The following is a 16,867-nucleotide window of genomic DNA, read 5'->3' on the forward strand; positions in this document are numbered from 1 at the left end:
TTTAGAGCTAATTGTTAACTAGTTTCTGCACATTTAGTTAGTTTTTTTTTTTTTTTTTTAAATCACCTGGATTGTAATCTTTACTGAAGTACTACACAAAAAAGTCAGTAATACTGGGGTAGTTATGTTAAATTACTGTTATGCTATTTTATGCATAACTTCAAAATGTGACAGAAATGTTAAATATATATTTAATTTTAAAAAACTATGAAATTAAGTATAAAAATAGAGGCATTTTATTAAGGGAAATATTAAAATTATATTTGACCAATATTTTTTTTTATAATCAATCATAAAATATAAAACATATACACAGTATATATAAAAGCTTTAGTTGATGTTTTTTCATTCATATTTTCTTCTACAGGAGGCAGTGGAAACAGAAAACACAGACATCAGAGGCATAATGAAAGCAGACATAATAAATCAGCATTACCTTTAGTTAAATCTTATCAGCAATTCTTTTTTTTTCAAGAGCTCATGGCCTTGAAACACAACGACAATGTTTGTGCTTGGCAGCAAATGGCTGCCATCAGTCGGCTCCAGCATGACAGCGCAGCACATAAACATGTATGAATAAGCTGAAGGAACATGAACCCGTTTGCTCTATTTGCAACAAATCTTTTTCTTGTATTGCACTTATTGAACCCGGTACATCTGAAAAAGCTTAAAGCTTTAATCGAGCCAAATTCTTGTAAAGGAATCTTCTGTCAATTTCATTCTGTTTCCATCAGAGCACGGTTTGCGCTTTGGCAGTGGGAGCTGAGCCAAGCACATTTCTCTGAGTCATCAGAGAGGGAGAGAGAGGGAGGAGGAGAAAGAGAAGGAGGTGGAGGAAGACGAAGAAGAGGCAGGAGGTGGCGAGTCCGGAGTTTCCCTCTCGCTCTTGCAGGCGAAGGTTTACACAGAGCAGCAACAGGCTGAGAAAACCGTGCTCTATTGTTTCAGGCCCGCTGGCAAAGCAAGCCTTCCTGAAACTCAGCAAACAACTATCACACACAAACGAGGGAGACATGCCAAAATACTGCTCACTGAGAGACCTGCCAAAATGGTAGAAAGCTGTTGTGTGAGAAGTTTAGAAGGACTTTCGTAGAATCTGTTGCTTGGAAGCTTGACAAAAACACTTTCAATACAATCTTAAAAAACTAAATTGAATCTTTTTGAAATAATTTGTAACCGAATCAAAGGAATCACCTATAATAATCACTGTTTTTGTAATGGGAGATTATGATTTTGTTGCATCATTGATGAAGTGACAGAGGGAAGATTGTAAGTGTGAAAACCTAAAATTATCAGTCCTCAAAAATACATAATTGCATGTAAGCAACTGACACCCTCAAAGAACTTTGTGGTTATATTATGACACTTGTATCTTTGAACTGATGCATAATGTTGCTAAAAGATATAATTAAGGTGCTGCCTGCAAATGCTGGGAACATTCTAGCTTTAATAAAGAGTGGTAACACGGGTTGTGGCTTGATGTGGAAAAAGGCAGGACCCAGCAGCAGTAGGCGCGACTTGGAAGAAGAAATAGACAATGCAGTTGCATGATTGACGACAGTTTCTAAGAAGCAACTCAAACATGGGTCTCCTTCTAGGAATCCTCACAACTTGATTCAAAATAGTTTGCAACATGAGAGGCTATACTGCTTAATAATTGGATTCCTTGAAAGGCAACTAAACCATAAGGTAACCTCAGTCATGGCGGCAGACTTAGAGCCATGTTTATCTGGCAATAGGTAAAAAAGTGGAAGAAATGACAAATGAATGACATGACAGGAGAGAGGGGCAGCAGCACAGCTTTGAAGTTCAACCTCTCATTTCTCGTCTTGACCCTTGTTCAAACAGTGCAAGGGTTCTCATGTCCCCCTGGACCTGTCAGGCAGCTCCACTGTTTGTTTTCCACTCCAATGTGGGGACAGATTTGGAGAAGGGCGGCAGTGGAGTCTATTTTCTCCACCTGGAAGCTTGGAACCGAGGGAAGGGAAACTCAAGACTGGTTTTACCCGCTTCCTGGAAACGGTAAAGCAAGTGGGAGGCCCCACTGTCAGGGAAAGGGGTAGAGAGAGATTGTACAACAGAGAGTGCTCCAGAGAGAGGGAAAGACTGAAACCATTGGTTCACAGATAAGGAATATGTGTGAATGCATGAGTGGGAGTGTTTATTTGCTTGCCTGTGTGTGTGTAAAACAGAAAATGATAGAAAGGTAAAGAGAGCGTGCTCCGGCCAGGGGGATTTGCTGATGCCCACGGGGATCTGTTTACAGTGAAAGACCCTGATGACCCCTCAGTGGATGCAGAACTCTGCCAACACGTACACACACGCACACGCGCGCGCACACACACACACACACACACACACACACACACACACCATCCTGACCACATATCTCAGCAGACATAGATACAGGGTGTCTAAGGGCACCTGTTAGAAACATCCGGAAGGCTAGATTCCAGACAAAGCATGTATCCCTATCGTAACACCAAAAATCCAGCCTGAAGGTAGGTGGATGTGTGATAAGGGGAGAAGGAGTAAGAAATGTTCCTCAAATCTATCACAAAGCAACGCACAACAGTAATTTACCACTGAATTGCACTGCAAAACAAGGAAAAGCAAACTACAATGAAGAGCGCAACAATGGAGGCAGAGAAAGGGTGTAAATGTGAGAGTTTTAAAGCTCCCTCAAAGTCCTGAAGGTAGAGACTGAAGAATGAGAGAGAGAACTTTGTGACATGAGATGGCAGCAACAAGAGCAACAACAGAGGAAGAAAAAAAAAAAAAAAAAAGCCAAATGATTTTCAGGTCTAAAATACACAATGTAAAAACAAACAAATCCTCAATGGCTGGAAAAAACCCCCAAAAAAACAGCACCTCTAAAGCTGTTCAGCAGTTGTTCTGTTTAATGGTTCTGGATGTAACCCCCAGTAAAACAACAGCTTCTTTTTACACTTGTGGTTGTTGTACAAATTAAACACATGAGATATAATGTGTTAATTAGTGAGCTGTAGAGGTGCTGCTAGATGGATGTCAGAGCTAGATGCTTCCAGTCTTTAGCATATCCTGAGCCATCTGACTGCTGAAGCTTGATATGTAGTGTATAGCCATGACAGTGGTAATGATCTTTCCCAGAATGTCAGTCTATTCCTTTAAATTTCTGACCCCCCCCCCTTCTCTCTGCCCTCAACAGATCAGCCCCGCTGCGCTTTTCACATTTGCACACGAAGGCCAGGTTTACAGGCTTACTGCCTGCTACATTTCAGCGGTAGATCCCCTCGACACACATGGGCTCACTCACCAGCCTGTCTGTCTGTCATAGTGATTTAATGTGATCAATGCTGTGCAGTAACAGTGTCTGCGGTAACCTACGCTAATATGGCCTGTACAAAAGCTGAAGCTGGCTGAGGGGTCGGCAAAGACAAAGTCACAGATGAACTTAACGTAGGCTCTAAATTATAGGGCGTTGATTTGATGCACGATAGTGAACGCACTCAAGTTGTTAATATGTGGGCACACCAAAGCACACTCCACATGTACTCTTCAGGGAGGAATGTAGAAGCAGAGGGATTTAAATGTGCCCTGAGTGTGTAGGAAAGGAAACTGTAGGCTACTATAGAGTAAAAATATTCGAGTGTATGGGAACAGAGAATGCGTCTGTGAGAGTAACCACACAGGCAGTGATGGTAAAAGAAAGGCAGAGGGAAGAGAGAAAGTGGGACAGATAGTAGCGATACAAGCTCTTAGCTCATTCCTCTACTCCCCTTGTTCTCCTCTTTTACCACTGAGGGAAAGCGAAGGAGGTCACCCACACCTACAAGCACTCAATCAGCCTGCCGGCGACCTTGCTTGTCCTGGATACGGTGCCCCTCTGTTTGTCTGCCTGCTACACTGCCATCTCACTGCAGCTAGTGCCTGGTAACACTGCCACAAACGCAAAGTCACCGTTCCACCAGATGCCCACTTTTCTGCCTGGACCGTGCCAAAAATCCATGGCAGACAGTTCTTTTATGTTGAGCTATCCTGCTAAGGGAGGTCTTTTGACTGGGATCATAAGAAAACATGCCCAGGTTAATCACTATGCACTGTTAGAAAGTGATTTATTCATTTTTAAGGCATTTTGGCAAACTGGGTGTTTACCAGAGTGAAACACTGTGAATGAGCTAGCCCTTCAAGAAATTTGTGAATAAAGTCACATGCATATTAAGCATCAGCTGAGGATGTTATAGAGTCACACTGAATAACTGCTCAGCACCTAAAATCAAACCAAAGCAAAAAATTTGAGTCCTATCAAGTATGTAAATTACTGAGACAATTGTTCCTTTTCCATTACACAGTTTTAGGCCTGCTCGGCTCTACTCGACTTTGGTAATTTTCCATTACAATTGAGTACCACCTCAGAATAGTATACCTATCATAGTACGGTGGCATGAAACTGAAATGTCCACACCATCTTGTAGGACCACAGTGTTTATTTACAAGTAGTGTTAGACATTTGCCTTGCTAAAGACAATAAAAATGGAAAAACAAATGGCCACTGTGGCTGGTTTTTAAAAATTGTGGTTTTGCTTCTTGTGTCGGATGCGGTTGGACATTGTGCTCATGACTCCTCTAGTGACGTCACTCCCTGGCCAATCAGTGGCCCACAGACTGATGACGTCACATGGCTCGGTATTGGCTCGGCTCACTTGTATGCTTGGAGGTACTAAAAAAGTACCGGGTACTATTCTGTAATGGAAAACCCCAAAACCTGAGTCGAATCGAGTCGAGCAGTGCAAGTGAAAAAGCCCCAAATGAATCAAAAGAAGGGCTCCAACTAACAAGTATTTACATTTTCCAATAGTCAACCAGGTACTGGCATGACGAAATGATTAAATTCCATTAAAGTCCATTAAATTTGAAAAATGCCTCACAATTTTCAGAGTTCAAGCTGAACAACGAACTGAAATATCTTATAAATACAAAGCTGACACAAGGATTTTTGACTAACAATAATTTAAATGATTAGTACACAATTAAAATCACTGCTATTATTAATTATGCAATTATTATCACTGCTAAATTTAATATTTTTTTTATATATATATATATATATATATATATAGAATATTTTTCTATCTCCCACACCACCACGTGACCTATCTTTGGACGATGAGTGAAGAGATGTTTCCTGTTGTAGATAAAGGATTTCTGCTGACAAGGAAAGGCTCATTGTGAGAAATGTAATATTACAAAGTCAACCAGACGATTAGCTTCAAGGGTGAAACAGCAGAACTCCAGCAGCTACTGCTAGGGTAACAAATTTAAGACACAAGGCCGCCATCATCTCTATCAGCTGTGACAGTCAGGTCACATTCCTTTGTTATGTGCTGTCAGATGGGCCTTCCCCTCTGGAAGGTTAGTTATGACTGTGGATACAGCTGCAGAGATGGCTCCACTGACCACAGCTACAAAAGGCATGGAAAGACAACACATGGGCCAAAACAGGCGAAGGAGGGCGGACAAAGGGTTATGTTTTCTGAATGGATGGCAATCGAGCCGGAGAAGCTTCGACTTGGTAATGAATTAGCCTGTTCAGCTTGTAGATTATGGGTGTGCAAGTGAGGGAAAAAAGGAGAGACAGACAGAGACAGGAAGGTGAATGTAATTCATCTTTAAAAGGGCAGATTCCTCTGTGATGTATGGTGTACAAAGTGTATGTACGTGCGGGTTTGTGTATTGTAGAAATGAATGTGGGAGGTGTAAGCTAGCTAGCTGCAACTCCTCTTATCGCTTCACAGTGCAATGTGGAGAATGAGGATTCTGGGTTCTGCCCTGATGATCAAAGATATACACAGAGGCTGATACAACACCCCTCCCTCCTGTGCGCTTTCTTTCCTTCTTGCTCTGTCATGTACTCCCAGCACCCACAAACATACAGCTACAAGCTCATCAAACAGGATGTATGCTATGGTATGAACAATCAGTCTACATTGACGAAAGACAGATGCTGTTTGCCTAAATATGAGAGTTGGACATTTTAATAAAGGATTTTTGTACATGAGCCATTATATACTCAGTTAGCAGTTTATTATGGACGCCCAGCTAAAACTAATATTGTCTAATGCCACAGTCCTGCAATAAATCCTCCCATCATGAATGCAACAATTTGTAATTTGTTTTACTTTTGTGGTTTAGCTTTGTGGCTATTACTATGTATTATGTTTTATTACTGACAGGTGTTTATAGTATTTTGTCCATCTCATTTCTATTAATGAAATGGAATAAATAACAAAACCACCTCTAGCATGTGTAATGTGATACAGGTCAGCAGCCGCACAAATAACATTCACCATAAAGCTGCAAGACTGATAAACTGTATTAGCTTTAGCAACGTGTACCTTGTAAACTGGTAACTGAGTGAACTGAGTCATACACTGAACTGCACAGCTTTAGAGCTCACCTACTCATTCTTCTCTATCAGTTCATCTAATTATTTTTTTTTAGCTAATTACTCACCTGTTTAGTCTTTAAAGTGTTAACAAAATGTCCACCACCATTTCTATTCATGCCCAAAATCAAAAAACTAAATAAAATATTTAAAGTACAATACATAAAAACAAAGCGTAACAGCAAATTCTCATATTTAAGAAGATGGAAACAAAGTTTGGCATTCTTGCTTAATGAATAATTTTTTCTCTCTCTCTTTCAGCCCTACAAAGGATTCATAAGTCACACTTTCTAGTTTTTTTTTTGGGGCAGTTTTTGCCTTTATTTGATAGGACAGTGGAGAGAGACAGGAAATTACGGGAGAGAGTGAGGAAATACATGCAGGTTACATGATAGCTGGCTCAGGAGTCGGACCGGCATCCCCTGCGTATATGGACAGGCGTGCTACCACTACACCACCAGCAGCACGGATAAGTCACACTTTCTAAACTTAAATGCAAAGACTTTCTAAACATTTATTTAAAAGGGGTCAGAGCATTAGACCAGCACATCAGACAAGAACACAGATACTACTGGTCTAGGTTTTCTGATGAGATTAGCTGCAGTTGAAAGTCATGTATTATACAAAGGAGTTGTAACTCTGACTACAGCATTTTATACTAGATGATCTAATCTGTAATTCATGTGCAGGATTAGCATCTTTGTAAAGCTCTAGATGCAAGACTGACTGTGCAGAGAAACCTCGAAGTCTGACACCAGGTTACTGTCTGTCTGTGTGGGTGTGCATGTGTACAAGAAGGTGTGAGTCCCTACAGGGTCTCAGTTCTGCGCCTCAGACTGACAGAATGACTGCATGTTAATTCAATAAAGGAACAGCAGCACAGTGTGAGCCTATGTAAGCAGTGTGCCACATCTCTGTCTCCCCATCTCTCGTCTCACTACGTCTTTCACTCACTGTGCTCTGCTTTCCCCACCTATCCATCCTCCCCTCATCGTCTCCCTGTTTCTGTCATGCACGCCTTGTCCTCAGTATTCATTCCTTCCCTTCCTCCCACTGTCTCTCCACATCCTCTCCTACTATATGTGCTTCCTCCTTATTCCTCTCCTCCCTTTTCTCCATTTATGACTTCTTTCATCTGTCATAGCCCCCCTCCTCTTTCTCTCACTCTCCCTCCTTGTCTTCATTCTTGTATGTGAGTGGTGGGTCTGTGGGGTGCTTGTTATCCAGTACCTATACAGACATGTCTTGGTTTGGAAGCCAGACGGTCAGACAGGCAAACGGGCAGGCAGATAGACAAAAGATGACCATGGAGGAGGGAAGAGTGACAGCTCAGCAGCTGCTGCAGCTAGACTGACAGGCAGGAGAAAAAACAAAACAAAACAACAAAAAAAAACGCAACTGGACGGCAGACATCCAGAGAGACAGCTAGGCAGGTAGGCTGACAAGACGACACAGAAGCTGTCATTCAGAAACTACGAAACGAGTAGGAAGTGAGATACAGGCAGGCGAGTATGGGGGAGACAGGTAGGCAGACAAGCGGGCCGTCACAGGCCGGTGCGTAGCAGCCACCCGGCCTACGAGCCCAGCATCCCAACAGGCCAGAGGGTCAGTAGTTACATGGCTGATAAACACTGCCTCTGTCTGGGCCCCACACAGTACTGCAAGCAATAAATGATGTCTGCATGGTGACGAATAACCCTCTAACTACACTAACACTCAAAAGAAGTAGTTATCATCTCCAAAAACCTAAATTAAAGCCTTCAGTAAGGACAGTCTAAAAATGCAGTATAGCATAGTAAAAAAATGTCAATTTAGGCTTTAGTGTCAACTCAACTCCATTCAACATAGAAGTAGGACCTTTTACATTCCATGATTCCAGCTTCTTAAATGTGAAGATTTGCCGGTTTTCTAGTTTAATAGTTTAAATTAGAAAATAATTGTCAGTTGCCCTGTGATGGACTGGTGACCTGTCCAGGGTGTACCCCTGCCTTTCACCCAAAGAGAGCTGGGATAGGCTCCAGCAGATCCCTGTGACCCTGGTTAGGAATAAGCAGGTAGAGATAATGGATGGATGGATGAACAATTGTCAGTTGAATTAAAACATAATAATTAACTGTAGCTCTATTTCTTAGAATAACTGTAGTGTGATAATGTGAAAAAAAAAACATTCAATTTCAAAACTCTTCAAAAATCTTGTTAAAATAGCATGAATGGACTGTGAACTAACCAGAATTTAAAATTTAATTAATCTTAAGTTATAGAGGACAAGGAGGAGAAGAACATGAACATATTCAAACAAAAGCAAAAATAATGAAGTTGCACAAACCAAGCTCACTTTTTTCCCCAAAACTATAGTAATAAACTACAGTAATTAAATATTATAGTTCTAAGCAGAAACATTACCCATACCCTTGAAAAATGTTTTAGAACTTTTCTATTAATACTTTGTAGAAACGTCTGTTTTGATGTGATTTTAAACATTCAAAGATGGCAGTCTTTTCGATCTCATTACATAATCTACGAAACAGTTGTGATTATTTTCAAACATAAGCTGGGCTGTCAAATGTTGCTGAAATTCAAGTCAGGAGGGATTTCTACTAAAATATATGTGCTTCCTCAGCCGTGCCCTAATAAAACTCATCGTGTTACAATAGGAATGTCCCAGAATCACATTACAGTGACACACAGGAAGTGACTTTACCAGACCCAGGTTTTGTAGCTCTGCTGCTTTTGCTCCAGTTTCACCATATGGTGAAGATTTCACTCCAGGCAAACGCCTCCTGATTCCAATCACTCTGACTCAGCAAAAAAAAAAAAAAAAGTTGCCCTCCTCTGTTCACCAGATGTGGCAAGGGTTTCTTACAGAACAATCCGCCCAAAACAGCAATATGCTACGACTTAATTACAGTGCATTGGATTCTTAAATATAAACACCAATAATGATCTGGTACAGGGTTGGAGCCTGTATGATTTAGTGTGTGACAAGCTCACCCAGTTGGAAGGACTGCTGAGCCATTGCTGCAACTTTTTGTTTCATCACAAAGTGAAGAAACCATGTGCTGGTCATTAGGCTATGGTAACCTTTACAGTCATGTACTGCCAGGTATTTCCACAGGCAATGTGCATTTTTTCCTTGATGGTCTGTCACCCAGAGCTCTACACCCTGGCTGTAGTCCTACTGGGTCAAGTGACAGTGAGAGGAAACCATGAACCTTCTTCTTTAGAAGTGATAGAGAACCTTGTTGAATTTAATGTGCTTATATCCTCACAGCCAAAAACTCGCTGTTAAATACTACCCACTATTTCCACAAAGTTCAGAGAATTAAAATGCCACAATAAAACAGAATAAATTATATTTTCAATAATTTATAATACTGCCAAATAAAAAAAAAAATCTAAACACTGGCCAGATTGATGCAGATTTTCCAAAGGTCTTGTAGTTTCCATCTTTTACCAATTTTCACTAGTGGACTGCAGATAATTGTTCAAATTTACCGGAATCCTTACTCTCCAAAACAGCCAATTTATGTATGTTTTTGTACTGGTTAGCTCTGGCTGTGGTTAGCTAACCACAGGCATTTTCCTGTTCTTTCCAAAATACAGTTACAAGATCAATCAAGAAAAGGCATAGAAAATGCCCAGACACATTAAGAGGGATGAAAAAGCCATGACTAGAGGTGAGTCACAGAGGACAAACAGAGCTAGCTGCTTGTCTGAACTGGCTGTACAATTCATCATGCACAGTGGGAGGTCATTTAAAAGGAGGAGGAAGGGGGACTGGATCTTTTTGATACGGCACATATTGCATAATGTTTCTGTGGAAGGATGTGAGGGAACAGAGGTGGTTCTGTGGTGGTCATTTTCCCCATTGGTACCCTAATTGCACCTTGCATCAAAAAGGTCATTTGGATTTCAATGACTAATGCTTTTAGCTAATGCTCTTTTACTTTGGCTAGTTAGAATACAACCTTTACCTTACGATTAAGGATTAGGAGTGAGGTTTTTAATTATGGATTTGCATTTTGTGATGTAAATATAACTAGTGTATTCTGTAGATTATCTCTGATTTCTTTTTTCCAGATAAGTTTTAATCCTCCATAGGTTTAGTCTTACTTGTGGCAATGGGTCATTTAATTCAATCACTGGCAGAAATGAAATTTGACATCTGCTATGAACAGAATACTAGATTAATCAGTTTCTGAATCCCTCAACAACCCAGCATTGTGCATAAAACATTTTAAGAAACTAAAGCTTAAAACTGATCCAGAGAGAGATATACATAAATACAGTTTCATTTCTCAGTAAGGTTTAGTAATTCTTGAAAGAGCTAGGTATAGTAGTTCTTAAGGGATTCATTACTCAGTAGATTCAGTGGGATCTATTTTAATGAATATGAATGTATAGAATACACATTTTACTGTATCATCGATGTTAGGATTAAATCATTATTAGGTTGGTTTGGGTCTTCACATGTCCAGCAGAATATCACTAAATGTTATTATTAACTAGACTGGGCATCTGGCTTTAGCTTCTGCATGGTTAACAGGAATTATTATCAATATAGGACTGCACAGTTAGTCACAACTTTAGTGACAAATGCCAAACTTGTAAATTTGCTTTGGTTATCTGCAGGAGGTTTAGCTGACCACAGTACAGCTTCCTGTCTCCCCTGGGTCCCTTCTTGTGCCATGCTAACAAACCATTATGTTGCCAGATCAATAAAGATGCAGAATGCCAAATGACTGGTCACACTGGAAGAAGATGAAATAAATGGTGCTGATTCACATGTGAGAAATGTGTTGCTAGAGGCCAGGAGCAGACTTCCCAGTTATCTCAGCATGAGATACTTTTATGGTAATCAAAGCCTATTTGGTCATTAACAGAATACGTAAATTTCTTGAATTAGAAAGTGACCTACAAACAATGAGATGAACTTGATTCACCCCACGAGTGAAGCAGTGCAGATGGATGAGGGCAAGCAGGGCTGGTCAGTACAGACCACCAGTGTATCTGCTTATTTGTTCAAACACAGGATGTGATGAAACAATCCATTGGGACATATGGGGCAATAATCACGGACTAACAATACAACATCTATGATACATGCCATTTCTTAACAATGCAACTCTGATATCCTCTCAGAAAACAATGCAAAACTATCACAGCTACTGCAGCTTTAGGAAGAAGTATCTCTGAATGCTAAAGCAAGCACACAGTTTTATAATTCTGAATGCTGGCTTAGAGAAGATTTGTGAATGTGAAGCAGCCTCACACAAAGCATAACGTGACATTGCACCAACATATGAGCTGCTCCAATCACAGTGAAAAACAGAGGATATTTGTGGACTAATCAATAATGGTGACTGTGGCTTTAATCAAAATAGTGCAACTTTTTAAGGACAATAGATACTTGTAAATAATAGGCCACAAGGAAACAACGCTTCCTATCAAAAAAGGAGCTACAGGATGACAGAACAAATTTGATTCTGGCTTCTTTGTTCTAGATATTCATGCATCAAACAAATGACATACAGTATATTAACAATGACATTCAATATCAGCCAACTTCCTGTAAACTAATACTTCAAAAAGCAAAAGACAAACACACTAAAATGAACATTCATCCATGCTTTCATTTTGTCCAGAGGTAGTCTATATCTTATCCCAGCATGTAGTAGGCGAGAGGTGGGATACACCCTTAACAGGTCCTCGCTCCATCATAAAGTCATCAAAAATAAAAAGCATTCACATTCATACACTGATTGGCACTGATGCAATGTCTGTGCTATTTTGGCTATTTTGCCACCCCTCCCCCAGCACTCTCAATGATATTCTCAGAGAAGGTTGGGGAATATCAAGAGCAACTTCGTCTCTTTGATTGCATACTTTCACTTAAAAAAAAAAATAAAAAAAGAGCACTGTTTGAAATTCAACAACAAATTCTCATCAGAGCCCTCAGCTCGTGTTTTCACCAGAGATTACGACCTCAATCAATTATTGACAAGCTGTGTGCCGATATGAATGATTAAGTATTATGAGATCACAGTCACCTCAGTAACAGTTGCCTGCAACTCCGTCTTTATTTGCATTCTGAATGAAATTCTAGGGAGAAACTGGGTTTGAGCAGTATGCAAGTAAGTGCTTCTGTCTCCTAAGTCCTTGGGAATGAACTCACTGAACTCCCTGAGGTGCATGGAATAACTCAGAGGAAACCAAATATTACACCTATTCTGCCATCTAGTGGCCAAAAGCTGTCACTGTTTCTAAAAAGGCCAACTAATGACAACAGTCGGGGATGAACCAGGAAATGTGAAGAATGGATGGTGTATGTGGTTAAATGTGACAAAAAGTTGAAAATCAGATGGAGGCCTACAGAACTAGCTCTACAAGAATGAACTCCATTTTAAACTGGTGCAGTGATTATCAGACCTAAAAATAAAAGGTTTGATCAAAGCTTGGAAGATAACTTGATTTATTGCTGTGAAAATGAAAATCAGGATCTGAACAGGCAGATAACCATTTGATGTTAGTCCATAATTGAATTATAATTTCTTGGTAAGGAAAAAACTAATGAAAAACAATTACTGCATGTACTAGGTGGGCAAAACATAAAATTCCTTCTTAACTCACAAGAACACTTTAGTCTGACAACAGCGTTTCCATTTCAGGTATTCCTAAAAAACAGACAAAATCTTTTTTTTTTTAGATAAAAACTACAATTTCAGCGAATGCATGACCAATTCCAGTAACAACAGGCACTGAATTGTAGAACAGCAAAGTACGGTCACTAACTAAAATCATTCTTTAAGATTACATAACTCTAACACATTAATATAATCAATATAAATTAAATATAAAACCTGGATATAAAAAACAAAGTAAGACCTATAATAAAACAAACAAAAAATATAATAAAAATAAACAGATCACAACCCAGACTCCACCCTATCATAGCACCAATTTGATTTTGAAGCTTTACAAAGGTGATAATCTAGAGTAGATTTTAAATTAAAACTGAAACACTTTAGATGAAGGAGAAAGACCGATGCTGATAAAACATATATTCTGTGGGTACAGTCCAGGATACTCAAACAGGTCACATGGCCTACAAACCTCCATGATTATATTATGAGCTTACTAACAGAATAACAGCCGATTGTTACGTCAATCTGAATTTCAACCTTTCCTCTAACACAACAGCATATATCTGGCTTACTCATCAGCATCTGTGAATTGGTCTGGCTCAGTGGAAAACTTGAGGCTGGACCACCGCAGAGGTTGTGCGTGGTGTACGGCTGGTGTGTAACTGGCCATCAGCGCAAGGTCAACTGTGCCCTTTTGCTCAAGTGTCAAATCCCGCAAAGAAAAATGGAGCAGATCCTGTGGGTCTGAAAGAGGCACAGAACACCAGCAAGACATTTCACGCGGTCTGACCTGAATCTTCAAAAAAAACCAAAAAAAACCCCATAATTTTCCTTAAAAATATATCACAACAGTATCTAGTAAAAATACACTATATTTAAAGATCTATTCCTTACTATAGTGTCTGACCCCCAAGCATATCTTCTCCCAGTCAGTGAAGGTAACTCCTTGGATCTCATTTTCCCAATCTTCCTTCTCATTTGGTGGCTTCAATGGGGCTATTTCTGGATAGACAACTTCAGTATCTCTATAAAAGTTGACAGACAGAGAGGTCTCAAACTAATCTGGGCTAATTCTAACAAATTCCAAAATGAGGCAAATATCTTTTCTGCTGAGGGACTATTTTATGATAAAGGGAAGTCAGCCAGACCTTCAGATTTTTGCAGTGTTTTTGACAGCTGACCCTGTAATTGTTTCTTGGCAATGCATGTGTTTTAGCTATTCAGAGCAGTGGGAGCTCTTACAGGAGTAGCTTGACATTTCAGCAGTGGTGTAATGTAACTAAATACACCTACTCAAGTACTGAGGTACTTCTACGTCACTGGAGCATTTGCATTTTATGCAACTTCATATTTCTAATCCAGCACATTTCAGAGTCAAATATTGTACTTTTTACTCCATTACATGTCTGACTAGTAGTACTATTTACTTTTCAAATTACAATTTTCATCCCTTTCCTATACATTGAAACTTATATTTTTTAGAACATACCCACAGTTTTTAAAGAACTTATAACTTGTGCAATCTTAAACAATTACACTTGGAAAATTAAACATATACATTAATGCAGCAGTAATATTATTCCAAAAACATAATATACAGTAGTGCACATAAATTTACATACCCCTGCCACAATTTGATATACACAGGTCATTTTTAAAACGTGATCACAAAATTTATTTTTATAAGGAAAGTGGTCACATAATATCACTAGTAAATGCAGCTACCATTATGATTTGCCATGGCACAAATCACCCTGTCCATACTTTTACACTTTTACTTGAGTAGGATTTGAATGCAGTACTTCTACTTGTATTTGTACTTGGAAATTCACAGTGTTATATTGCTACCATACTTAAGGAAAGAATTTGAATACTTCTATAACCATTGCCTTTCAGTCATATAATGAATATACTGAAAAGGGTGAATAAGGTGAATTTTGGACAGTGATTTATTCAGAGCATATGCAAGGCAGGTAGCTTACCTTTTCTTATGTCTGAATTTGTTCCCTCTCCGCTGCTTCTTCCCGACTGCTGGCAGGCTGAGTTCCTGTTGCATTTGGTCAGAATTATGGGGTAAAGCAACAGTGTCAGGGCTGGTGGCCCCATTGACTGCAATACCACCTATCACCTCTTCACTGCTGACCCTGCCAGCTGCTGAAGCATCAGTGACAGCTGAATCCCTGCTTCCTTGTTTTTTTGTTGCTTTTGTACACTTCCTCTTGTACCCACATTTGATATAACCATTAACCCTGCATCGTTGTTTGGTATCATTCAGCGTGACATCCGAGGTGCTCTCACTGGTTGTTGTGGCAGCAGCTGGGCATCCGTTGTGAATAACAGCCCTATTAAGCAAATCTGTACCTGGGACCTGACCATTTGCTTTGCAGGTGTTATCACAGTTTCCACTTCTTCTACCCTCAAAGGTTATACCATCCTGAGGCATTGTGTCACCTGTAAAATACAGAGAGAAGGTTTAATATATGTGCACAGAATATGAGAAAACAAGTAAAGAAGTAAAGGTGTAAAAGCAATTTGTATTTGTAACTTCTATAATATTTTTGTGCATTTAAATTCATCCATTTTTTTCAATGCAGCAGCAACGCTACTGTCATTAGACAAGACTAATTTAGGGTTTGTATGGCTCTGGAAGTAAACATCGCATTCCTTTTTTCCATTACTATTAACTTCAGTTTGATTAAATAAAAGAGAAGACAACTGCAACACCAAACACACAAATTAAAACCGCTGACATTCAGCTGCTAATTAATTCAGGCTTTGAGTTTGAGGGTTTGAAGCATGAAGCAACTAATATGCAGTCAGGTTCACACCTTCACGTGACGAGTTCTCCATAGCAACACTGGCTAAAGCTCATGGGTACTGTAGTCCTTTAGCAAGTTCCCGTACCGAATTGACAGAAAAAATATATTTTTCAGGAACAAAACGTGTCGACGTCCTGTTTTTTCTTAGGAAATATCTTCATGTAGCTACTTTTGCCATTAGTATCGAATTAATTCTTGTCTTTTGTTTGGTCACTGTGAATAAGGTCAGACGTTCCGTTTGAAGACAACTCAGCAGAAGTTGGCTAACAAAAAAATTAGATTTTAAATTTAAAATTTTTAAATTTTAAATTTAGTGTTAAATACGCTTTTAATTTTAATCCTGACTTTAGTGAAAGAAATTTGGTTATTTGTTGTAATGTTTGTATCAGCAGATGGTGAACACCAAGCACTGGCAAACCATGTAACATTAGTTAGCTGCTTTGTTTTGAGAAGATAGTTAGCTAGCTGGTAACGTAATGTTAATACATTATCTTGTAACTCACATTTGTGCCAACCTCTCTAACGGATTAAATAATTGAAAAGTATATTATAACATGAAATAAAATAGCTGCCAAACTTACCACCGAAAACATACGTTAGCTCTGTAGCACTCCTATGCTAGCTAACCTAGCTACCATCAAGGCTAACTCTCTCGATTAGCTAATGCTAATGTGCTAACCAGAAGCTAAAGGAAACACTCGGTAAGACTATTTAATATAAGTCACCCCCACGAATTAACGCAAAATCATTACTACCTTCAGTTTAATTTAGGTAGCTACCTCTTACCTGTAATGTACACCTGCCCGTGAAGTACAACCCGGTGACCGCCGGTGTGACCGGGATGTGGACGTAAGAATCGGTGGCGAAACATGGGCAATAGGTGGCACCAAACACAAATAATAGTGTTTTATTCAACTGTTTGTTGATTCTCAGTTTTTATTTATGAAAAACAAAACAAACAAAAGCCTGCGTGTTCTAGA

Source organism: Mastacembelus armatus, chromosome 1 (assembly GCF_900324485.2).
Source record: "Mastacembelus armatus chromosome 1, fMasArm1.2, whole genome shotgun sequence".
NCBI lineage: Eukaryota > Metazoa > Chordata > Actinopteri > Synbranchiformes > Mastacembelidae > Mastacembelus > Mastacembelus armatus.